This window comes from Manis pentadactyla, chromosome 9 (assembly GCF_030020395.1).
Source record: "Manis pentadactyla isolate mManPen7 chromosome 9, mManPen7.hap1, whole genome shotgun sequence".
In the NCBI taxonomy this organism is placed as follows: Eukaryota; Metazoa; Chordata; class Mammalia; order Pholidota; family Manidae; genus Manis; species Manis pentadactyla.
In genome coordinates this window covers 88,252,546-88,279,420 of record NC_080027.1, presented here as the reverse complement: position 1 = coordinate 88,279,420, position 26,875 = coordinate 88,252,546, and positions in this window count along the sequence as shown.

Genomic DNA, 26,875 nt, shown 5'->3' with positions numbered 1-26,875 from the left:
GCCATTGCAGGCTTTAGATTTGTGGTTACCAAAGGTTCGAGGTTACCAAAGGTTCGAGGTTAGCTTCTTTACTATCTAACTGTCTAACTTAACTCACTTATTGAGCTATTATAAACACAGTCTGATGATTCTTTCTTTCTCTCCCTTCTTATTCCTCCTCCTCCATTCTTTATATGTTAGGTGTTTTTTCTGTTCTCTTTTGTGTTTCCTTTAACTGCTTTTGTGGGTAGTTGATTTTATTTTTTGACTTTAGTTAGTATTTAGTTGGTCTGCTTTCTTTGCTGTGATTTTATTTTCTCTGGTGACATCTATTTAGCCTTAGGAGTGCTTTCATCTAGAGCAGTCCCTCTAAAATACTCTGTAGAGGAGGTTTGTGGGAGGCAATTTCCCTCAACTTTTGCTTGTCTGGGAATTGTTTAATCCCTCCTTGATATTTAAATGATAGTCGTCCTGGATACAGTATCCTTGGTTCAAGTCCCTTCTGTTTCGTTGCATTAACTATATAACGCCATTCTCTTCTGGCCTGTAAGATTTCTGTTGAGAAGTCTGATGATAGCCTGATGGATTTTCCTTTTAGGTGACCTTTTTTCTCTCTCTGGCTGCCTTTAATACTCTGTCCTTGTCCTTGATCTTTGCCATTTTAATTATTATGTGTCTTGGTGTTGTCCTCCTTGCGTCCTGTCTGTTAGGAGTTCTGTGTGCTTCCATGGTCTGAGCGACTATTTCCTCCCCCAGTTTGGAGAAGTTTCCAACAATTATTTCTTCAAATACACTTTATATCCCTTTTTCTCTCTTCTTCTTCTTCTGGTACCCCTATAATGCAGATATTGTTCCTTTGGAATTGGTCACACAGTTCTCTTAATATTGTTTCATTCCTGGAAATCCTTTTATCTCTCTCTGCCTCAGCTTCTCTGTGTTCCTGCTCTCTAATTTCTATTCCATTAATGGCCTCTTGAACCTCATCCAGTCTGCTCTTAAGTCCTTCCAGAGATTGTTTTATTTCTGTATTCTCCCTCCCAACTTTATCCGTTAGCTCTTGCATATTTCTCTGCAGCTCCATCAGCATTGTTATGACCTTTATTTTGAATTCTTTTTCAGGAAGATTGGTTCAATCTATCTCCCCAGGCTCCTTCTCAGGGGTTATCTGGGTTATTCTTGTCTGGATCAAATTCTTCTGCCTTTTCATGGTGATAGAGGTAGTCCTGGGTAGTTGGCATGTGCGTCAGCTGGGAGAACAAAGTCCCTTCCTGCTTGCTGGTTGCCTTCCTCTCCTGGAAGAATGGCATCCCCTAGTGGCTTGTTCTGGGCAGCTGTGTGCCAACAGGGCCTCTGAGTCTGGTCCGGGCAGCTGTGGAGGAGGCTCTGGGTGGTTGCTGTGGGCATGGCTGCTCTCAGGCTGCTCCCCTACTATGGTGGGGCCACACCAAAGGGGGAATGGATGGGAGGCTGTTTATCACCATGAGGTGCCTCAGAGCTGCCCTGCCTCCCAGAGCATTAGGGCACCTGGAGTTCCCTGGGATTCCCAGCTGCTGAGTTGAGTGTGCCAGGATGCTTCCGTCCAGCTGTGAGGCCCCTGTCTGTTTTAGACTTTCAAAAATCACTCGCTTATCTTTTGTCCCAGAGGCACTGGCTGCAGGGACCACTCACAGGTTTTACTGTTCCGCTTCCTAATATCCAGCACACCATGCACTGTGTGTCTGTGCTCCTGGTGCAGATGACTAAGGCTAGGTATTTAGCAGTCCTGGGCTCCCACTCCCTCCCCACTCTAACTCCTTTCCTCCTGCCAGGGAGCTGGGGTGGGGGGGTGCTTGGGACCCCAGGCCGTGGCTTGTATCTTACCCCCTTCATGAGGTGCTGACTTCTCACAGATGTGGATGTAGCCTGGCTGTTGTACTGTATCTTCTGGTCTCTCTTTTAGGAATAGTTGTATTTGTTGTATTTTCAAAAATATATGTGGTTTTGGGAGGAGATTTCTGCTGCCCTACTCACACTGCCATCTTGTCTTCTCCCCTGTCCATTGTCTTTTTGTACCTCCAGAGGAAGAATGGGAAAGGTGGACAGAGTCTTGAGAAAGGCTGAGGGACAGCCCCAGGAAGGGATGTGAAAGAGGGCCTCATTTAACAGGGCAAGATGCACTTTGAGGGTTCTTTGGCCCCACACTGACTTTTTAAATTGTTTTTTAGCTTTTAATGAAATTCACTTGAGTCCCGTTGTACATGTTGACATTACCTAGCAAGAATGGTAGTGTAAGACATTAGATTTGGTTTATTTACTATCAAAGTTTACACAGTATCTTTTTCAGTAAAAGCTGATTTATTACTTCCTATCAGGGCCAGGCAGTTTAAACCCAGGAAATGGGAAAATTGTTTTTAATCAGAGAAAAAATAATTGTATTTATAACAACACTTGTGGCTATTACATAACTGTTGGTAATGTGAAATTATAAGGTGTTTTCATTCTGTAGCTCAAAGAAATCAGCATATAACTGGCACATGAATTTTCATAATTGTCCTGTTACGTTTACAAGGGGGATCCAAATGAATCCAAGAAAACAAGGCCCGTACATGTCTCTGCACTAGGAGAGAAAGGAGAAGGGGACAGGGTGAGGATAGAAATGAAAGCTCAGACATAGCAACAAATACTAATCATCAAAACTGAAAATCCCTCAAAAGGAAGGACAATAATAGCTTTCTCTGAATCACCAATCCACACAAATATCATCACCAACAGGAACCGTGCCCCTTAACAAAAAAAAAAAAAAAAGGAAGAAAAAAAACTTTTTTTCTCATTTCTTTTTTGTAGATTAATAACTAAATCACCAGTATGGTAATTTAACATTATTTAGAAATGGATAAATGCTTCTGCCTAGGCTAATGTTCATTAGTAAATTTAATTTTTTCTTGAAAAATGAAGAGTTTCAAAAGTATGGGTTACCAAATTTAGAAACTGAAGAGAAATTTTAAGGACTTTCAGAACTGTATGTTGCTAAAAATAACATTGACCCTTGATATTTGTCTGAGGAATCCTCTGTGGAGAGAAAGGATTTCATCTATTGGAGATAAATGGGGCCAACTCATCTGCAATCTTTGGTTTAATTAGCTAAACTCTTCCAGATGGAGAACATTTAAAGCAAAGGAATATTCTGAGAGTTCCCTGGAATTGTTAATAAGCATAATATGTTACATGTAGAAGAAAATAAGTGTTTTATCTTTGCCTTTAAAGAACAAACAAGGAAGTGCTTGGCAGCATTATGATTTTCAGTTTGATTATTGAAAAAGAGATATTCTAATTTTATTCAATACTGAACAAATGAACATTATTTGCTTTTCTCCTGGGCTAGGCACTTGGGGGGAAATAAGACACGACCCCTGCCCTGATGGAACCTGCACTTTAATTAGAGGTTGCATTCCAGTGCCTGGCACATAGTAGGGGCTGGACAACTATGTGTTGAATAAATAAGTGAATGATATCAAGACTTATATAAAGAAGTACATTAATAAAGGTCTGAACAAATTACCATGGTCGTAGTGGAGCATGGCGGCAGTGGCGGGGGGGCTCAGTCTGTCAGAAGACTTCACAGAGAAATTTGTCAGTTAGGAACACAAAAGACTTCCAGACACAGAAAATAGCATGTGTAGTGGCATAGAGAGAAGAAAAAGTAACATGTATTTAGGCAACAGCTAGTAATTAGGTGCGGCTGGAGTGTTATGTGTATACAGCATGTGCCTGGAAGGTAGTGAGACCACAAAGATGGGTTGGTACTCATTTGAAGAGGACCATAAAAGCCTAAATTTAGACTTGATACTTTAATATTTATTGGCATTTTAGAAAGATGAAATGTGCCACAGTATAGAGTATGCACAGGAGAGAAGGAAGTAAAAGATATCAAAGGTTAAGTGCCCAGTTTGTGACTAGCACTAGGATAGATCCTCTACAGAGTTCTATTAAATTTCATTTAATCCTTGCAATACTCCCAGTGGGCAAACAATAGTGTCCTCATTTCCAATGGGGAAACTCAGAGAAATTAAGCAGCCTTCCCTAGATCACACAGTTAATAGAAGATGAAAATAAGATTTGAAACTAGGGTCCCAAAAATCTCATTGGAGGAAAAAAATACCACTGGACTCATACAGATTAGCACTAGGAAAAATATGCAATGCAAGTTTGGAGAAAGTTAGTGAATATTAAGAAAGATGAAGGTACAAGACACAAAAAAAAAGCATGACTGTACAAAAGGATATTTACAGTAAGGGAGATACAACACAGGAAGTGGGAAGATAATCATAGAAAAACCAAAACATGTGTTTTTAAAATGTAAAGCCCCAGGGAGGAGAAAGCAAATTATACAATAATGCCTTTCACTCTGGGATCCAGTGCATTTGGTTTTACTCTTTACTCCTATTTTTTTTAACTTTAAACAATTTGTTATGAGAGAAACAAAGAGCTCATGATCTTGCAACTCTAATGCTCTAAATCAGAAACAGATGACACCTAGTGTACCTTGTTTCCTAGAAACTGCAAAATTTTGAGGACAACACCCTCTATGCACTGGCACACTGATTTCAGTTCCTTCACAGATACTAATACATGGCTAAATAATGTGGTTGCTGGAAATTGTGTTGAAACATCTGTTTTTCTTTCTTAAGAATCTTTTTGAAGGTTAAACTTCTCTCTACTTTTATTGTATTTTTTTCTGATTTCAAAAGTGATTCGTTTTTATTGTTAAAGTGTTTTAAACAGTGAACAAAGAAGATAACAATATGGATGAATCTAGAGTGTATTATGCTCAGTGAAATAAGCCAGGTGGAGAAAGACAGGTACCAAATTATTTTACTTATTTGTGGAGTATACAAACAAAGCAAAAGAGAAGGAACAAACCAGCAGTAGACTCATAGACACCGAGAAGGGTCTAGTGGTTACAAACCAGGAGGGGTTGTGGGGTGGGGGTGGAATGAGAAGGGGATTAAGGGGCACAATAATTTGCAATCACAATATAGGTTGGCCGTGGGGAACATAGTACAGCATGGACAGTGGTGGACACGGACCACACTGGAGGGGGTGACAATACGGGTGAGTGCTGAACCACTGTGTTGTATATTTGAAACCATAAGACTGTATATCAGGAGGCGGAGCCAAGATGGCGGTGTGAGTAGAGTAGCAGAAATCTCCTCCCAAAACCACATATATTTTTGAAAATACAACAAAGACAACTCTTCCTAAAAGAGAGACCAGAAGACACAGGACAACAGCCAGACTACATCCACACCTGTGAGAACCCAGCACCTTGTGAAGGGGGTAAGATACAAGCCGCAGCCCGGCGGGACCCAAGCACCACTCACCCCAGCTCCTGGAGGGAGGAGAGGAGTCAGACCAGGAAGGGAGAGGGAGCCCAGGACTGCTAAACACCCAGCCCTAGCCATCCGCACCAGACCACAGACACAGTGCATGTGTGGGGTGCTGAAAACTAGGGAAACAGGACAGTAAGACCTGTGAGCAGGTCCCCACAGCCGGCGCCCCAGGGACAAAGAAAAGCAAGGGCTTTTTGGAAGTCTTAAAGGGACAGGGACCCCACAGCTGGATGGAAGAATCCAGGGACATTTAGCCCAGAAGTAGGGAATCCTGGGGAACTCCGGGCACCCTAAACCTCTGGATATCAGGGCAGCTTAGAGGCCTCTCACGGAGATAAACAGCCTCCCAGCCGTTTCCCCTCTGATGCGGCTCCGCCATATCGGAGCAGCAGCCCGAGGTAGGCCATGCCCACAGAAACAGCGGAGATAAACTCTATAGTGGCTGGGCAAGAATCAGAAGCCCCATCTGCATGCAGTTGCCCAGCACAAGCCACTAGAGGTCGCTGTTCTCCCAGGAGAGGAAGGCCACAAACCAACAAGAAGGGATGTTCTCCCAGCCATCACTTGTGCCAGCTACACAAACTATCTCTGTCGCCATGAAAAGGCAGAATTTGAGGTAAAGATCACAAAGACAACACCTGAGAAGGAGACAGACCTAACCAGTCTCCCTGAAAAAGAATTCAAAATAAAAATCATAAACAGGCTGACAGAGACGCAGAGAAATATACAAGAGCTAAGGGATGACATCTGGAGGGAGATTACAGATGTCTGGAGGGAGATTACACAAGTAAAACAAACTCTGGAGGGATTTATAAGCAGAATGGATAAGATGCAAGAGGCCATTGATGGAATAGAAAACAGAGAACAGAAATGCATAGAAGCTGACACAGAGAGAGATAAAAGGATCTCCAGGAATGAAAGAATATTAAGAGAACTGTGTGACCAATCCAAAAGGAACCGTATCTGCATTATAGGGGTACCAGAAGAAGAAGAGAAAGAGAAAGGGATAGAAAGTGTCTTTGAAGAAATAATTGCTGAAAACTTCCCCAAACTAGGGGAGGAAATGGCCTCTCAGACCACAGAAACACACAGAACTCCCATGACAAGGGACCCAAGGAGGGCAACACCAAGACACATAATAATTAAAATGGCAAAGATCAAGGACAAGGACAGAGCTTTAAAGGCAGCTAGAGAGAAGAAAAAGGTCACCTATAAAGGAAAACCCATCAGGCTATCATCAGACTTCTCAACAGAAACCTTACAGGCCAGAAGAGAATGGCATGATATATTTAATGCAATGAGACAGAAGGGCCTTGAACCAAGAATACTGTATCCAGCACGATTATCATTTAAATATGAAGGAAGGATTAAACAATTCCCAGACAAGCAAAAGTTGAGGGAATTTGCCTCCCACAAACCACCTCTACAGAGTATTCTAAGGGACTATTCTAGATGGGAGCACTCCTAAGACTAAACAGATGTCACCAGAGAAAATAAAATCATAGCAAAGAAAGCAAATGAACCAAATACTAACTAAAGGCAAAAAATAAAATCAACTACCCACAAAAAGCAGTTAAAGGAAACATGAAAGAGCACAGAATAAAACAACCAACATATAAATAATGAAGGAGGAGGAGGAATAAGAAGGGAGAGAAGAAAAGAATCTCCAAACAGTGTATATAACAGCTCAATAAGCAAGTTAAGTTAGGTAGTAAGATACTAAAGAAGCTAACCTTGAACCTTTGGTAACCACGAATCTAAAGCCTGCAATGGCAATAAGTACATATCTTTCAATAGTCACCCTAAATGTAAATGGATTGAATGCACCAATCAAAAGACACAGAATAATAGAATGGATAAAAAAGCAAGACCTATCTATATGCTGCTTACAAGAAACTCACCTCAAACCCAAAGTTTGTGGTTACCAATGGTTCAAGGTTAGCTTCTTTACTATCTTACTGTCTAATTTAACTCACTTATTGAGCTGTTATAAACACTGTCTGATGATTCTTTATTTCGCTCCCTTCTTATTCCTCCTCCTCTAGAGCAATCCCTCTAAGATACTCAGTAGAGGTGGTTTGTGGGAGGCAAATTCCCTCAACTTTTGCTTATCTGGGAATTATTTAATCCCTCCTTCATATTTAAATAATAATCGTGCTGGATACAGTATTCTTGGTTCAAGGCCCTTCTGTTTCATTGCATTAAATATATCATGCCATTCTCTTCTGGCCTGTAAGGTTTCTGTTGAGAAGTCTGATGATAGCCTGATGGGTTTTCCTTTGTAGGTGACCTTTTTTTCTCTCTGGCTGCCTTTAATACTCTGTCCTTGTCTTTGATCTTTGCCATTTTAATTATTATGTGTCTTGGTGTTGCCCTCCTTGGGTCCCTTGTCATGGGAGTTCTGTGTGTTTCTGTGGTCTGAGAGGCCATTTCCTCCCCTAGTTTGGGGAAGTTTTCAGCAATTATTTCTTCAAAGACACTCTCTATCCCTTTTTCTCTCTCTTCTTCTTCTGGTACTCCTATGATACGAATATTGTTCCTTTTGGATTGGTCACACAGTTCTCTTAATATTCTTTCATTCCTGGAGATCCTTTTCTCTCTCTCTGCATCATCTTCTCTGCATTCCTGTTCTCTGTTTTCTAGTCCATTAATGGTCTCTTGCATCTCATCCATTCTGCTTTGAAGTCCTTCCAGAGATTGTTTTATTTCTGTATTCTCCCTCCTTAGTTCTTGCATATTTCTCTGCAAGTCTGTCAGCATGGTTATGACTTTTGTTTTGAATTCTTTTTCAGGAAGATTGGTTAAATCTACCTCCCCACCCAGATTCCTTCTCAGGAGAGGATGTCAAAGGTGTCTGGGTTAGCCTGGTCTGGATCAAATTTTTTTGCCTTTTCATGTTGATAGATGCAGTAGTATGCTATTGACTCATCTGTCACCTGGGAGAGCCAAGACCTTTCCCACCTGCTCCTGGCCTTTCTTTACTGGGACAATGGCGACCCCTAGTGGCTTGTGTTGGGCAATTGCATGTAGACTGGGTCTGTTACTTGCCCAGCCGCTATGGAGGAAGCTCCCTTGCTGTGGGCGTGGCCAGCCTCAGGCTGCTGCTCTGCTATGGCGGGATGCCAGAGTGGAATCAGACAGGGGCTGTTTATCGCCGTGAGGGGTCTCAGAGCTGCTGCCCAGGGGGTTAGGGTGCCTGGAGTTCCCCAGGATTTCCAGCTGCTGGGCTAAGTGTCCCGGGGCACTTCCGTCCAGCTGTAGGGTCCCTGTCCCTTTAAAACTTTCAAAAAGCACTCGCTTTTCTTTGTCCCAGGTGCGCCAACTGTGGGGACCTGCTCACAGGTCTTACTGTTCTGTTTCCCTAGTTTCCAGCACCCTATGCATGCACTGTGTTTGCGCTCTGGTGCGGATGGCTAGGGCTGGGTGTTTAGCAGTCCTGGGCTCCCTCTCCCTCCCCGCTCCAACTCCTCTCCTCCCGCTGGGAGCTGGGGTGAGGGGCGCTCGGGTCCCACCAGGCCGGGACTTGTATCTTACCCCCTTCGCCAGGCACTGGGTTCTCACGGGTGTGGATGTGTTCTGGCTGTTGTCCTGTATCTTCTGGTCTCTCTTTTAGGGATAGTTGTATTTGTTGTATTTTCAAAAATATGTATGTTTTTGGGAGGAGATTCCCACTGTCCTACTCATGCCGCCATCTTGGCTCCACCCCCCAGGATGTGTACAAATTTTATATTGTTTTATTCACTGAACATATCATTAACATTTCTCCATACAACAAATATTTATGATGACTGCTAGTATTCCATTATATTGAGTGAATCAATTCATTTAACTGATCACCTTTCCATTCAATGCATTTAATTCTATTCATTGAACAACTACTATGTGTCAGAACACAGGGTGCCCAGTGGTGAGTGAATAGTCAAAAATCCCAGCCCTTACGGAGTCTCTACTCCTATTATTGACAAATCCTATCTACCTCTGCAATATGATTAAGCTTAACATTCATTGGTGAAAAGTCATGTAGACAGCTTTTTCCACTGACACGATGTGACGAGAATGGCACCTTACCTCTGTGACCTTCCTGGTCTAATCATGATTTTAAAAAAAATAAAACAGACCCAAATTGATTATGATTAAAGATGCCGGTGTGAGAGGTGAGAGAGGCTTCCTCCTAAAACCGCGTATAATAAGAAAATATAATTAATACAACTAATCCTGGAAGAGCAACAGGAAAGAGGACTGCACCAGACTGCACACACCTGGAGAAAAGAGCGACCTCATGGAACAGGGTAACATACCAAAGCTGTGGCTCAGTGGTAACCAAGCCCTTCCCCCACCCCAGCTCACTGGTGGGGAAGAGAAATGGAGTGGGGAGGGAGTGGAGGCCTGTGACTGCTGAATACCTAACTCTGGAGATCTGCTCTGGGAGCACAAACCTACATTTCATAGTGTTTGCATGGTACTCGCGTGATTAAGGGGTTGGAAAGCTAGGACAGACAGAAATCCTGGGGAAACTTACTGAGATTCCAGCCACTTGTGGAAAGCACGGCAGGCAGTCTGACAGACTTCCTAACAAGGAAGCCCTTAACATGAGGGCTGCTAAAGGGGCAAGAATTGCACAGAGCTTACTGCTCAGGAGAAAGGACAGGTAGGCAAGATTGTCTGGATGCACTTTGCACAGCAGGCTGGGAGCTTTCATGATCTTAAGGTGCTCCAGCTCCCTGGCTGGCTACACAGCTCCAAGGATCCCCTCCTTGATACGCAGTCTACTGTGCCTTTCTCCCGGTCAGCCCCACCTGGCTAATAAACTGGCAACTCCTACCCTGCTGTTAAGCCAGCCAGAGGGAAGAGCTGTCTACAACAAGTACAAACGCAAAGCATAAAGGCTTATACCTGTGTGCTCAGCCCACTGGTTCAGGCAGTGGAGGCAGGCAGAGCGGCCAGAAAGCAGGAAACAACTCTTTCCTCCCCCCAGGCAACAATACCACTCCCCTGCAAACCCTGAAATTGCTTCAGGGGCTGAGCAGTTCCAGAGAGTAGAGCTTCTGGACACTAGAGGGCACCATATACAAATATGAAATGCCAAAGGAATGTGGTTCAAAGTAAAATTATGCATACAACTCCTGAGAAAGATTTAAATGACAGTGACCTCATGAATCTTCCTGAAAGGGAGTTTGAAATAAGAATGATTAACATGCTCATGGAGGTACAGAAAGATATTCAAGAACACAGGAGTAAATTTCGGTCAGAGATCCAATCGTTGAAGACCACAATGGAGGGTATTAAAAGCAGATTAGATATGGTGGAGGAGATGATAAATGAAGTAGAAACTAGACAAGAGGAATACAAAGAAGCTGAGACACAGAGAGATAAAAGAATCTCTACAAATGAAAGAATATTGAGAGAACTGTGTGACCAATCCAAATGGAACAATATTCACATTATAGGGATATCAGAAGAAGAAGAGAGAGAGAAAGGGATAAAAAGTGTCTTTGAGGAGGTAATTGCTGAAAACTTCCCCAGTCAGGAACGAGGTAGTCTCTCAGGCAATGGAGATCCACAGATCTCCCAACACAAAGGATCCAAGGAAGACAACACCAAGACATATAGTAATTAAAATGCCTAAGATCAAGGCTAAGGACAGACTATTTAAAGCAGCCAGAGAGAGAAATAAGATCACATACAAAGGAAAACCCATCAGGCTAACATCAGACTTCTCAGCAGAAACCTTACAGGCCAGAAGGGAGTGGCATGATGTATTTAAAGCGATAAAGAAGGGCTTGGAACCAAGATTACTTTATCAGGCAAGATTATCATTTAAATTTGAAGGAGGGATTAAACAATTTCCAGATGAGCAAAAGCTGAGAGCATTAACCTCCTACAACCCAGCTCTACAGTCTATTTTGGAAGGACTGCTATAGATGGAAGTGTTCCTAGGGTTTAATAGCTGTCACCAGAGGTAAAAAAAAAAAAACCTCAGTAAAGAAAGAACAGCTAATTACTAAGTAGACACAAAATTAAATTAGCTATCCCCAAAGTCAATCAAGGGATAGACAAAGAGTACAGAATATGATACCTTATATATAAAGAATGGTGAAGGAAGAAAAATGAGGAGAAAAAGAAAAGAACCTTTAGATTGTGTTTGTAATGGCATAATAAGTGAGTTAAGTTAGACTCTTAGACAGTAGGGAAGTTAACCTTGAACCTTTGGTAACTAGGAATCTAAAGCCTGGAATGACAATAAGTACATATCTATCGATAATCACCCTAAATGTAAATGGTCTGAATGCACCAACCAAAAAGCATACAGTCACTGAATGGATAAAAAAACAAGACCCATCTATATTCTGCCTACAAGAGACTCACTTCAAACCCAAAGCCATACACAGATTGAAAGTAAAAGGATGGAAAAAGATATTTCATACAACTAATAGTGAGATAAAAGTAGGAGTGGCAGTACTTGTATCAGACAAAATAGACTTCAAAACAAAGAAAGTCACAAGAGACAAAGAAGAACATTATGTAATGATAAAGGGGTCAATCCAACAAGAAGATATAACCAATATAAATATCTATGCATCCAACACAGGAGCACCTACATATGTGAAACAAATACTAACTGAATTAAAAGGGGAAACAAAATGTAATGCATTCATTCTAGGAGACTTCAACACTCCCCTCACTGTGAAGGACAGATCAACCAGACATAAAATAAGTAAGGACACAGAGGCACTGAACAACACATTAGAACAGATGGACCTACAGACATATATAGAACTCTACACCCAAAATAAGCAGAATACACATTCTTCTCAAGTGTACATGGAATATTTTCAAGAATAGATCATATACAAGGCAACAAAAAGGGCCTCAGTAAATTAAAAAATATTGAAATTGTACCAGCCAGTTTCTCAGACAACAAAGGTATGAAATGAGAAATAAATTACACAAAGAAAATGAAAAGTCCCGCAAACACATGGATGTTTCACAATATGCATCTAAATAACCAATGGATCAATGACCAAATAAAAACAGAGATCAAGCAATATATGGAGACAAATGACAACAATAATTCAGCACCTCAAAATCTGTGGGATGCAGCAAAGGCCATGCTTGCAGTACAGGCCTACCTCCATAAAGAAGAACAATCCCATAGAAGCAGTCTAAATTCACAATTAATGAAACAAGAAAAAGAAGAACAAATGAGGCCCAAAGTCAGTAGAAGGAGGCACATAATAAAGATTAGAGCATAAATAAATAAAATCGAGAAGAATAAAACAATGGAAAGAATCAATGAAAGCAAGACCTGGTCCTTCAAGAAAATAAACAAAATAGATAAACCCCTAGCCAGACTTATCAAGAAGAAAAGGGAGTCTACACACATAAACAGAATCAGAAATGAGAAAGGAAAAATCACTATGGACACCACAGAAATACAAAGAATTATGAGAGAATACTATGAAAAATTATATCCTAACAAACTGGACTTAGAAGAATGGACCACTTTCTAGAAAAATACAACCTTCTAAGGCTGACCAAGGAAGAAACAGAAAATCTGAACAGACAAATTAACCAGCAAGGATATTGAACAGGTAATCAAAAACCTACCTAAGAACAAAACCCCTGGACCAGATGGCTTCACCACTGAATTTTATCAAACATTTAGTGAAGACATGATACCCATCCTCCTTAAAGTTTTCCAAAGAGTAGAAGAAGAGATAGAATACTTCCAAATTCATTCTATGAAGACATCACCACTGTAATACCAAACCAGGCAAGGACAACACAAAAAAAGAAAATTACAGACCAATATCCCTGATGAACATAGACGCAAAAATACTCGACAAAATATTAGCAAACTGAATTCAAAAATACATCAAAAAGATCATCCATCATGATCAAGTAGGATTATTCCAGGGATGCAAGGATTTGAAAATCCATCAACGTCATCCACCTCATCAACAAAAAGGACAAGAACCACATGATCATCTCCATACATGCTGAAAGAGCATTCAACAAAATTCAACATCCATTCATGATGAAAACTCTCAACAAAATGGGTATAGCAGGCAAGTACCTCAATATATAATAAAGGCCATATATGCAAATCCACAGCCAACATCATACTTAACAGCGAGAAGCTGAAAGCTTTTTCTTTAAGATTGGGAACAAGAGAAGGATGCCCACTTTCTCCACTTCTATTCAACATGGTACTGGAGGTCCTAGCCACGGCAATCAGACAACACAAAGAAATAAAAGGCATCCGACTGGCAAGGAAGAAGTTAAACTGTCCCTGTTTGCAGATGACATGATATTGTACATTAAAAAACCTAAAGAATCCACTCCAAAACTGCTAGATCCTGAATTCAGCAAAGTTGCAGGATATAAAATTAATACACAGAAATCTGTGGCAATTCTATACACTAATGATGAACTAGCAGAGAAAGCAATCAGGAAAACAATTCCATTCACAATTGCATCAAAAAAATGAAATAAACCTAACCAAGGAATAAACCTAACCAAGGAAGTGAAAGAGCTATACTCTGAAAACTACATGGCACTCATGAGAGAAATTAAAGAACAAACCAATAAATGGAAACACATCCAGTGCTCATGGATAGGAAGTATTAATATTGTCAAAATGGCCATCCTGCCTAAAGCAATCTATAGATTCAATGCAATTCCTACCAAAAAACCAACAGCATTCTTCACCGAGCTAGAGCAAATGGTTCTAAAATTCATATGGAACCACGAAAGACCTTGAATAGTCAAAGCAATTCTGAGGAGGAAGAATAAAGCTGGGGGGATTATGCTCCCCAACTTCAAGCTCTACTACATAGCCACAGTAATCAAGACAATTTGGTACTGGCACAAGAACAGACCCATAGACAAATGGAACAGACTAGAGAGCCCTGATATAAACCTAAGCATATATGGTCAATGAATATATAATAAAGGAGCCGTGGACATACAATGGGGAAATTACAACCTCTTCAACAGCTGGTGTTAGCAAAACTGGACAGCTACATGCAAGAGAATGAAACTGGATTATTGTTTAACTGCATACACAAAAGTAAACTTGAAATGGATCAAAGACCTGAATGTAAGGCATGAAACCATAAAACTCTTAGAAGACAACATAGGCAAAAATCTCCTGAATATAAGCATGAGCAACTTCTTCCCAGAAGTATCTCCTCAAGCAAGGGAAACAAAAGCAAGAATGAACTCATGGGACTACATCAAACTAAAATGTTTCTGTACAGCAAAGGACACCATCAACAGAACAAAAAAGCATCCTACAGTATGGGAGAATATATTTGTAAATGACATATCCGACAAGGGGTTAACATCCAAATTACATAAAGAACTTACATGACTCAACACACAAAAAGAAAATAACCCTATTAACAAATGGGCAGAAGTTATGAAGGGACAGTTCTCCCAGAATAAATTCAGAAAGCCAACAGACACATAAAAAGATGCTCCACATCACTAATCATCAGGGAAATGCAAATTAAAAGCATAATGAGATATCACCTCATTCCAGTAAGGATGGCCAGCATCAAAAAGACTAAGAACAACAAATGCCGGCGAGGATGTGGAGAAAGGGGTACCCTCCTACACTGCTGATGGGAATGTAAGCTAGTTCAACCATTGTGGAAAGCAATATGGAGGTTCCTCAAAAAACTAAAAATAGAAATACCATTTGACCTGGAATCCCACTCCTTGGAATTTACCCAAAGAATACAAATTCTCAGATTCAAAAAGGCATATGAACCCCTATGTTTATTGCAGCACTTTTTACAATAGCGAAGATATGGAAGCAACCTAAGTGTCCATCAGTAGATGAATGGATAAAGAAGAGGTGGTACATATACACAATGGAATACTTCAGCCATAAGAAAGAAACAAATCTTACCATTTGCAACAACATTGATGGAGCTGGAGGACATTTTGCTCAGTGAAATAAGCCAGGCAGAGAAAGACAAGTGCCAAATGATTTCCCTCATTTGTGGAGTATAACAACGAAGCAAAACCGAAGGAGCAAAAGAGAGCAGACTCAGACACTCCAAGAAGAGACTAGTGCTTACCAAAGGGGAGGGGTGTGGGAGGGCGGGTGGGGAGGGAGGGAGAAGGGGATTGAGGGGTATTATGGTTAGTACACATGGTGTGGTGGATCACGGGGAAAACAGTGTAGCACAGAGAAGGCAAATAGTGAATCTGTGGCATCTTACTGCACTGATGGATATTGACTGCACTGGGGTATGGTTGGGGACTTGATGATATGGGTAAATGTAGTAACTACATTGTTTTATCATGTGAAACCTTCATAAAAGTGTATATCAATAATACCTTAATAAAAAATTAAAAAACAAAAAATCCACATCAAGAGACCTTCGACAAAATACCTGATCAGTGGTTGTCCAACCTATCCAGGTCATCAAAAATAAGGCAAATCTGAGAAATTCTGACAGTCCTGAGGAACCTAGGGAGACGTGACAGCTAAATGTAATGTGGTATTCTGGGCAGAATCATGAGACAGAAAAATGGTGTTACATTAAAAGTAAGGAAATACGAGTAAAGTATGGATTTTAGTTAATAATGATGCATCTCTTATGATTCTTTGGTTGTAATAAATGTATCATACTATAAGTTGTTAACAATGAAGGAAATGGAATAGGAGCACAAATGGAGTACACGGGAACTCTCTGTACTATCCTTGCAACTTCTCTGCGAATCTAAAACTATCCTAAAAGTAAATGTTTATTTAAAGAAACAAATCTTGAAGCACATCTCCCATTATTTCCTTAGGATATAGCCCCCAGAATGCAATGTTCAGTCAAAGTGTATGCCTGTTTTTATTTGCCAGAGATTATCTTTTAAAGTGTTATATATAGCTCTTTTGCTGACTTTTTCAAGATGTTTTAGCCTTATGCCTTTGTCTCAGCATTTTCCTTCGTGTAGACTTGGGAAGCTGGATGGAAACCTAAGAGGTCATGAATCCCAACTGTTTCATTTTGCAGATGAAGAAACTGAGGTCCAGAGAAGTGAAGTGAGTTGCCCAAGGCCAAGCAGCTAGTTACCAGAGGGAAACCCCATCTCTGTCACTGCGATCCCTGCTGTGCTGTCCCTGGGTGTGTACGCAAATGAAATAAAATTTCCTGGCTCATGATGGAATCGTTGATCAAAAAACAGACCTGCGTCTTTCTGTTTCCTGTAGGCAAATATAAGGGTTTGCTTCCTTTGTATTGGATATGGTTGCTAGGAGCTAAAAGGATTTTTAAATAAGTTTAAAGAATGGATTCAGACACAACTAATAGAATCGCTTGAATAAATCCCTGGGCAAATCATTTTTCCTTTCTAAGCTATTGCTTCCCAATCAAAAAAATCAGAATTCCAACACCTACTTTTTAGTCTTCTGACCAGGGACCTTGTAGAAATTAGGTGGCTAGAGCAGATATATCTGCAGAAGCCTTAGAGAGAAATGTCATTTAAGGAAAAGACATTTGAACAAGAACAAAGGGCACTTTTCTGTTAAATGGTCTGTCGTATCCCAAGAAAGTTCATTTCCTTGCCTGTGTAGTCTCTACACAAGGAAAATCCCAGACTTGGCAATGGTAAGGAAGAAGAGGGCAATGGAAAGGAAGGGAGAGAATTGTTAGACTTCTTGGCTGGAATTCAGAAACAAAGAGTTCCCGAGCCTGGCATTGTTGGCAACCAGCGTCAGGACCAGCCCAAGAAGGCAGACAAGGAACATTACCGCTCCTGACTTGGCTCCACACACCGTTACTCAGAAACTGGTGCGTAAGCAGGATCCCGGAGGATGCAAGAGAAATATAAACAATCACTGGGCGTGGACCTGTGGTTCCCTGTAGAAACTTTGCCGGGCCTGAGATTGCAGGAGTACATTTTCCAGACATTCTTGCAGGAACTACACAGTGACAAAGGCAAGCTAAAACAAAACTAAAGTCTTGGATTTAGAAAAGCATTGGTCTCTGACCTCAAACTGGAGCCTCTAATCAGGGTCCTAAGCCTTACTCACATCAATGAGCATCCTTGCTCTGCAAAATGAAATGAATTAATTTATTTGCCTATAAACATCTGTCAGGACCTACACCAAATTGAAATTTGGCAGGCAAAATGAGGAAGGGGTGGTATTTCTAAAAACTCTTCCTATTTTTGTTTGAAACTACTCTTTGAAGGGATACAATGGGAAAAGGATGTCAGGTAACTTTCAGGATCAGATGAAAAGAGAAAAGAATTAAACAGATGGCAAAAATCTCCCAATCATTATTTATTGCCATCATTACTTTGCAGAGGAAGATGCAAAGGTATGGTCAGGCTGGCTGATGCTGCATTGATGGTGCTGCAACAAAAGAAGGGGCAGCCCTGAGGTTTTAAGAAAGGATCGGATGAGATGGGGAGCATCTGAAGTGGGTGCAGCCTCCCAAGAGTGTAAAACTAAATGAGAATCTACATATTAAAATGTAAATATCTGGCTTCTTAATTGTCTTGTGTTCATTTATATGAAAAAGCTGCTCTGGGCTCTATACATCCAAATAAAAGTGTTTCACTGGATCAGCTTTGATCTTGGTCTTTAAGGTCAATATTAATCATTTTACTGAGATGACTTAACTGCCCCTGTATACAAACCTGGTTCCTTGCTGACCCCTCCAATTCCACCATTTAGTTCCATTCCTTTTAATTAGATGGTAAACAGATTATGTATCACATGTCAATACCAGTCAACTGAGAGCAGGTGTCTGAATCACTGTGCTGAAATGATATTGAAATACGAAAGGAATCCCATCACTGACTAGCTAAATGGGCAACAGATGGAAGTGGCAATGTCTGGGTTAAGGCAAAGTGTGTCACAGTACCCATTCCTCTGGGAAGGGCAATTTATTAAGCTTTTAAGTAGCTTCAGCACTTCGGTGTAAAACCATGTCAGAACACTTCTAATTACATTAGAGCTAGTTTTGATAGGTATAGCATGTATGTTTTTAGAAGCAAAACTCACAACACATGGTTCAAGCAAGGATTTTTTATTTCTGATTTTGTGAATTAAATCATGTGCAAGCTCTTACAAAGTTAGAAAAATAACATTTAATTAAGGATGTAGGAAATCATAACATATTAAAGTTTCTAGGAAATATTTCATCAAAGGCGAAAGGATCCCAGGGTATATGGCCCTCCAGTGTAAGTGTGAAGCACAGGAAGGTTAGATCACTGGGGGAACCCTGGGCTTGCAGAGCCCATCAAAGGGCCCTGCTGTGTGAAGTCATGGTGGTTTCCTGCAGGGGCAGAGAGAATAAGGAAAAGGGAAGTGAGAAGTCACTGACATACTTCACTTATTCTACAATTTCACTTTTTAAAGAAACTTCTGCTGCAGGGCTCTGGTCTGAGGGGTTTTCCTGGGGAGAATTTTTAAATTCTAGACAGCATGTCAAGGCAATTATTAAGTACCTACAATGTCATCCTGGATTCCTCATGAGTTGACTAACCTTACAGTGATGTCTACTCTTTTTCAGCAAGATTCTTGCAGGCCCACACATGTTAAGGATCTCTAGTGAGGTTGATCAACCTTTCAAAAAAAATCTTTTTAACTATTTACAAAGTTTGATTTGAGATAAAATAAAATTCTTATGCCAAATCTACAGGAATTTATTGAGCAGTTTAAGTACTGAGTTATAAGAAAAGCCAGTTAAGTAAATCTAAGCTCCTCAGCAAGAAAGGAGAAGCTCCCTACAACACTACCCCAGCCTTCTCAGTCACTCCTCACCCCAGCCTTCTCAGGCTTTCAAGACATTTTGCCTTGAATGGTTCTTTTTAACTATTATTATATTTTACTGTTATCTCTATTTCTCCTTTGTCTTTCTATTAAACTTGGAGAACCTCAAAAACAGAGTGAAATTTTTGTTCTATCCACAAATACTTCATGAACATCTAGTCAGTGCTAGTCACCATGCTAGGCGGTAGAGATACAATAGAAAACAAGGTACACAAGATCTCTGACTGCCTTGAGCTTATATTCTGAGGGGTCTTTCCAACCTCAATGTCTAGTACATGGCAGGTGTCTGGTCAAAAATGAAAGAGTGAATGAAGGATAAATGAAGCTCCTGCCAGGAATTTGAAACTGAGTTGCTATGATTAATACAGCAACACATAGGTAAAAGGCAATATAAGAAACCTGCAGAGTGTAGCACAGAAAAGGCAAATAGTGACTCTGTGGCATCTTACTACACTGATGGACAGTGACTGCAATAGGGTATGGGGGGGGGACTCGATAATATGTGTGAATGTAGTAACCACATTGTTTTTCATGTGAAAGCTTCATAAGAGTGCTTATCAATGATACCTTAAAAGAAAAAGAAACATGCAGAAATAGAAAATCTTAAGTTATTTGCACTGTGGTTTATCCCAAGTCATTTGTGCTATTGCTAACAGCAGTTTTTTAAAGTAACGGTTCAAACAGCAGGAAATCACATTCCTAGGACACACAAAAAAGTAGATTTTGTAAACAGTGTTTTATGTGAAATAATACTAATTCCAATTAAAGTAATTATTACCTAAAAACCAAGATCTACGTAAATGTAAGGTGTGACTACTGACTTATTACAATGCTCCTTGAATCCACTGTTTAGAATATGGATATGAAGTTTGAAGAGGGCTTTGCAGGCAGGAAAACACTGGGCACTAATGGATTCATTAAACGTATGGGAAAAATGACAATAAAGCAGTGCTTCCCAAAATTTTCCCCATAGAGCAATGGTCCAATGAGTTGTTCCTTAAAAAGAGTATAAAGCATCTGGAAAACATATGCATAAGCCCCTTAACTATTAAGTTAGCTTAGGAAAATCTGCTTTGAAGTTCAATTTATAATACTGCGCTTAAAGTTACCTGTTTCTGGTGATGTGGTAAATCAAGTCATTCTCAGAATATAGTGTCAGCCAATAAAAATATTTTTCTTATGAAAGTATCTGTAAATAAAATTTGCTACACAACCTTAGTAACATTCTGCATTTCATTTCTAAATGAAGTTACCACCTAACCACTAGATGGCAATATGATTCCATATACATTACAACCATACCATACCAGCATTATCAATAGTTTAAAGGGTATGAGTTTTCTAAGAATGCACATGTGTTTTTATTCATTCATTTAGTTATTCCTTCAAACACTGTTTAGGTACTTTTAAGTTCCAAGGACGCTGATAGATGGTGAAGATAAGAAACAAGACAGCTCACTGTCAAAATTTTTAATTCCTGGGTTGCTAGGAAACTGTAAGATGCCCATCAATTCAACAACCACTTTTCTTGAAAACCAAAAAGGAAGAAAGAAACATGCCTACATTAAACATGCACATTGTTCACGGTATACTCTTACTTTGTCATACATGAAAAAAATGTTTAGGTATTTATCATAGAAGTGATAAAATACTGCATATAGAAAGCACAGTGATAGACAAGAATCTAAGAAATTTTCTGTCTGAATTAAGTGTCCCAAAGGTCACAGGTCATGTGATACAGAAGTCAATTTTAACTCAGGGAGGACATGCCTATCCTCATCCCCGAGAAGCTTCTGGAGTGGGCTCAATTCAAAGCCTGGAAATTAGAAAGATGAAAGTGAGGATCCAGCCTGTCTCTGGCTTTTAGTCCACAGACCTAGAGCCTTAGTGCTGGAAAAGAGCTTGAAGATCAATAAATGCAATATCATCTTCTAAGAAACTTAGACACAGAGATATTGGGTGGCTTGTTAAGTGACAAGAGGTTAGTTGAGACAGAGCTAGAACTTGAACCCAAGTCTTTTTTTTGCAATTATTTTATTAAGGTATTATTGATATACACTCTAATGAAGGTTTCACATGAAAAACAGTGTGTTTACTACATTCACCCATATTATTGAGTCCCGCCCATACCCATTGCAGTCCCTGTCTATCAGTGCAGTAAGGTGCCACAGTAACTACTTGCCTTCTCTGTTCCCCATGACCCTCCTCATACACACACACACCATGTGTGCCAATCATAGGGTCCATCAATCTCTCTCACCCTCTGTCCCACACCCACCCTCTCCCACCCCTCCCTTTGGTAACCTCTAGGCCCTTCTTGGAGTCTCTGAGTTGGCTACTGTTTGTTCCTTCAGTTTTGCTTTGTTCTTATACTCCACAAATGAGTGAAATCATTTGGCACTTGTCTTTCTCTGCCTGGCTTATTTCCATGAGCATACCCTTTAGCTCCATTCATGTTGTTGCAAATGGTAGGATTTGTTTTCTTCTTATGGCTGAATAATATTCCATTGTGTATATGTACCACATCTTCTTTATGCATTCATCTACTGGTGGACATTTAGGTTGCTTCCATATCTCCGCTATTGTAAATAGTGCTGCGATAGAGGGGTGCATATGTCTTTTTTAATCTGAGAAGTTGTATTCTTCAGGTAAATTCCTAGGAGTGTAATTCCCGGGTCAAATGGTATTTCTATTTTTAGTTTTTTGAGGAACCTTCATATTGCTTTCCACAATGGTTGAACTAGTTTACATTCCCACCAGTAGTGTAGGAGGGCTCCCCTTTTTCCACATCCTCCCCAGCATTTCATGTTCTTAGTCTTTTTGATGCTGGGCATCCTAACTGCTGGGAGGTGATATCTCATTGTGATTTTAATTTGACTTTCCCTGATAATTAGTGATGTGGAGCATCTTTTCATGTGCCTGTTGGCCATCTGAATTTCTTCTTTGGAAAAGTGTCTGTTCATATCCTCCATCCATTTTTTAATCAGGTTATTTGCTTTTTGGGTGTTGAGGCATGTGAGTTCTTTATACATTTTAGATGTTAACCCCTTGTCAGATATGTCATTTACAAATATATTCTCCCATACTATATGATACTTTTTTGTTCTGCTGATGGTGTCCTTTGCTGTAGAGAAACTTTTTAGCATAATGTAGTCCCATTTGTTCATTTTTGCTTTTGTTTCCCTTGCTGAGAAGATGCGTTCAGGAAAAAGTTGCTCGTGTTTATATTCAGGAGATTTTTGCCTATGTTGTCTTCTAAGAGTTTTATGGTTTCATGACTTACATTCAGGTCTTTGATCCATTTCAAGTTTACTTTTGTGTATGGGGTTAGACAATAATCCAGTTTCATTCTCTTGCATGTAGCTGTCCAGTTTTGCCAACACAAGTTGTTGAAGAGGTTGTCATTTCCCCATTGTATGTCCATGGCTCCTTTATCATATGTTAATTGACCATATCTGTGTGGGTTTATATCTGGTCTCTCCCTTCTGTTTCATTGGTCTATGGGTCTGTTCTTCTGCCAAATTGTCTTGATTACTGTGTATTTGTAGTAGAGCTTGGTGAAGTTTGGGAGCATAATTCCTCCAGCTTTATTCTTCCTTCTCAGGATTGCTTTGGCTGTTTGGGGTCTTTTGTGGTTCCATATGAATTTTAGAACGATTTGCTCAAGTTTGTTGAAGAATGTTGTTGGTATTTTGATAGGGATTGCATTGAACCTGTAGATTGCTTTAGGCAGGATGGCCATTTTGACAATATTAATTGTTCCTAGCCAAGAGCATGGGATGAATTTCCAGTTATTAGTGTCCTCTTTAATTTCTCTTCAGAGTGTCTTGTAGTTTTCAGGGTATAGCTCTTTCATGTCTTTGGTTAGGTTTATTCCTGGGTATTTTATTCTTTTTGATGCAATTGTGAATGGAATTGTTTTCCTGATTTCTCTTTCTGCTAGTTCATTGTTAGTTTATAGGAATGCAACAGACTTCTGTGTATTAATTTTGTATCCTGCAACTTTGCTGAATTCAGATATTAGATCTAGTAGTTTTAGAGTGGATTCTTTAGGGTGTTTTATGTCTAATATCATGTCATCTGCAAACAGTGACAGTTTGCTTCCTTACCAATCTGGATGCCTTTAATTTCTTTGTGTTGTCTGATTGCCATGGCTAGGACCTCCAGTACTATGTTGAATAAAAGTGGTGAGAGTTGGCATCCTTGTCTTGTTCCCAATCTTAAAGGAAAAGCTTTCAATTTCTCGCTGTTAAGTATGATGTTCGCTGTGGATTTTATTATGTTGAGGTACTTGCCCTCTATACCCATTTTGTTGAGAGTTTTTATCGTGAATGGACGTTGAATTTTGTCGAATGCTCTTTTGGCATGTATGGAGATGATCATGTGGTTCGTGTCCTTTTTGTTGATGTGGTGGATGATGTTGATGGATTTTCAAATGTTGTTCCATCCTTGCATCCCTGGGATAAATCCTACTTGATCATGATAGATGATCTTTTTTATGTATTTTTGAATTCGGCTTGCTAATATTTTGGTGAGTATTTTTGCATTTATGTTCATCACGGATATTGGTCTGTAATGTTCTTTTTTTCTCATGTCTTTGCCTGGTTTTGGTATTAGAGTGATGCTGGCCTCATAGAATGAGCTTGGGTGTTTTCCCTCCTCTTCTACTTTTTGGAAAACTTTAAAGTGGATGGGTATTAGGACTTCACTAAATCTTTGATAAAATTCAGTGTTGAAGCCATCTTCTCCAGGGGTTTTGTTCTTAGGTAGTTTTTGATTCCCAGTTCAATTTCATTGTTGGTAATTGGTCTGTTCAGATTTTCTGTTTCTTCCTGTGTTAGCCTTGGAAGGTTGTATTTTTCTAGAAAGTTGTCCATTTCTTCTAGGTTATCCAGTTTGTTAGCATATAATTTTTCATAGTATTATGTAATAATTCTTTGTATTTCTGTGGTGTCTGTAATGACATTTCCTTTCTCATTTCTGATTCTGTTTATGTGTGTAGACTCTCTTTTTTTCTTGATAAGTCTGGCTAGGGGTTTATCTATTTTGTTTATTTTCTCAAAGAACCACCTCCTGCTTTCATTGATTCTTTCTATTGTTTTATTCTTCTCAACTTTGCTCTAATCTTTATTATATCCCTCCTTCTACTGACTTTGGGCCTCATTTGTTCTTTTTCTAGTTTCATTAATTGTGACTTTAGACTGTTCATATGAGATTGTTCTTCTTTCCTGAGGTAGGCCTGCTTTGCAACATACTTTCCTCTTAGCACAGCCTTCACTGCATCCCACAGATTTTGCAGTGTTGAATTATTGTTGTCATTTTTCTCCTTATATTGCTTGATCTCTGTTTTTATTTGGTCATTGATCCATTGGCTATTTAGGAGCATGTTGTATGTGTTTGTGGGCTTTTTCGTTTCCTTTGCAAAATTTATTTCTTGTTTCATACCTTTGTGAAGCTGGTTGGTACAATTTCAATCTTTTTGAATTTACTGAGGCTCTTTTTGTGGCCTAGTAGATGATCTACTCTTGAAAATGTTCCATGTTCGCTTGAGATGAATGTGTATCCTGCTGCTTTAGCATGGAGTGTTCTATAGATGTCTGTTATGTCCATCTGCTCTAATAGGTTGTTCTCCTCTGTGTGCCTCTGTCTCCTTAGTTATTTTCTGTCTGGTGGATCTGTCCTTTGGAGTGAGCAGTGTGTTAGTGTTTCCTAAAATGAATGCATTGCATTCTATTCCCTCCTTTACTTCTTTTAGTATTTGTTTCACATATGTAGGTGCTCCTGTGTCAGGTGCATACATATTTATACTGGTTATATCCTCTTGTTGGATTGACTCCTTTATCATTATGTAATGTCCTTCTTTGTCTCTTATGATTTTCTTTGTTTTGAAGTCTATTTTGGCTAATACAAGTACTGCAACACCTGCTTTTATCTCCCTATTGTTTGCATGAAATATCTTCTTCCATCCCTTCACTTTCAGTCTATGTATGTTTTTGGGTTTGAAGTGAGTCTCTTGTAGGCAGCATATATATGGATCTTGTTTTTTTATCCATTCAGTGACTATATGTCTTTTGATTGGTGCATTCAGACCATTTACATTTAGGGAGATTATCGATAGGTATGTACTTATTGCCATTGAAGTCTTTAGATTTGTGGTTACCAAAGGTTCAAGGTTAACTTCCTTACCATCTAAGAGTCTAACTTAACTCACTTAATATGCTATTACAAACACAATCTAAAGGTTCTTTTTTTTCTCCTCCTTTTTCTTCCTCCTCCATTCTTTATATATTAGGTGTCATATTCTGTACTGTTTGTCTATCCCTTGGCTGACTTTGGGGGTAGTTGATTTACTTTTGCATCTACTTAGCAATTAATTGTTCTACCTTCTTACCTGTCATTTTATTTCCTCTGGTGACAGTTGTTTAGCCTTAGGAACACTTCCATCTATGATGAACCGAAGTCTTTTAATGCCCAGCTGATGTTCTTCCCAATATTTCATCATCAATTCTGGGATTCAGAATAGGTCTTCCCCTTAACTATTTCCCTTTCCAAATTCTTTTCCCTGCTGGCTCCCCGCTGGCTTTCCATCCTGAGACAAGATCTCATGTGTATGTGTTCCATGTTGGGTATCCCAGGAAACAGACTCTGAAGCAAAGACATGCACACAGGTTTACCAGAGCATACTCTCAGAAGCAGCACTTGGGAGGAGCTGAGGGAGACGTGATGAGGCAGAGAAAGGAGCTGAGGCCTCAGCTGATTGCACACGGTGCTCTGGGGCTGACATAGTCCTTCAGAGTAGTCCCAGATCAATACAAGAAAAATTAGACTTTCCACATTGACCACTCATTGAACGCAGGAGGCATAACCATCAGCAAAGCAGCTCCCTTCAGCCAGGATCAAAAATCAATGGGGGAAAATCAAGGTGTTGGCAGGGTCCTGTTCCTTTCTGGAGGTTCTCTGGGATAATCTGTTTCTGTGCCTTTCCCAGGTTCTAGAGGTCAATCACATTCCTGGCTCATATCCCCCTTTCTCCATCTCAAATCTCAGCAGTGTCACTAATCTCAGGCCTTTATAGGGCCCACATGTATGATCCAGGCTCATTTCTCCATCTCTAGATCTTTAACCTTGCTCACACAGACAAAGTTCCATTTTTCATGTAAGGCAACATATTCACAGGCTCCAGGAATTAGGAAATAAACACCTTTGGTGGTCCATTATTCTGCCTACCACAATCTGGATTAAACATTTTTGGCAAAATAATTTTACATATGTGATTAAATTCAAGTATCTAGAGATTATTCTAGATTATCTTGGTGGGCCCAAGCTAATCACATGAGTCCTTAAAAGCAGAGAACCTTTCCCTAAGCTCAGAGAGAGATGTGACATTGCTGGCTTTGCAGATGAAAGAAGGGGACCCTGAGCCAAAGAATGTATTGGCCTCTAGAAGCTGGAAAAAGATAAGAGAAGGGATTCTCCTTTACAGTCTTCAGAAAGTATACAGCCCTACTAGCACCTTGATTATAGCCTGATAAGATTTATGATGAACTCAGCCTACCTACAAACTGTGAGATAATGAGTTGGTATTGTTTAAACCACTAAATCTGGGGTGATTACCCATGGGTAAAAACAGTTACATTAAAAAAACATGAACAAATTCTACTGACTTCTGCCCCACCAACTCAGGCAGATTCTCAGTCCCTGCTAAAGAGTGCCTCAAGCATTTCTGGGAGTACCC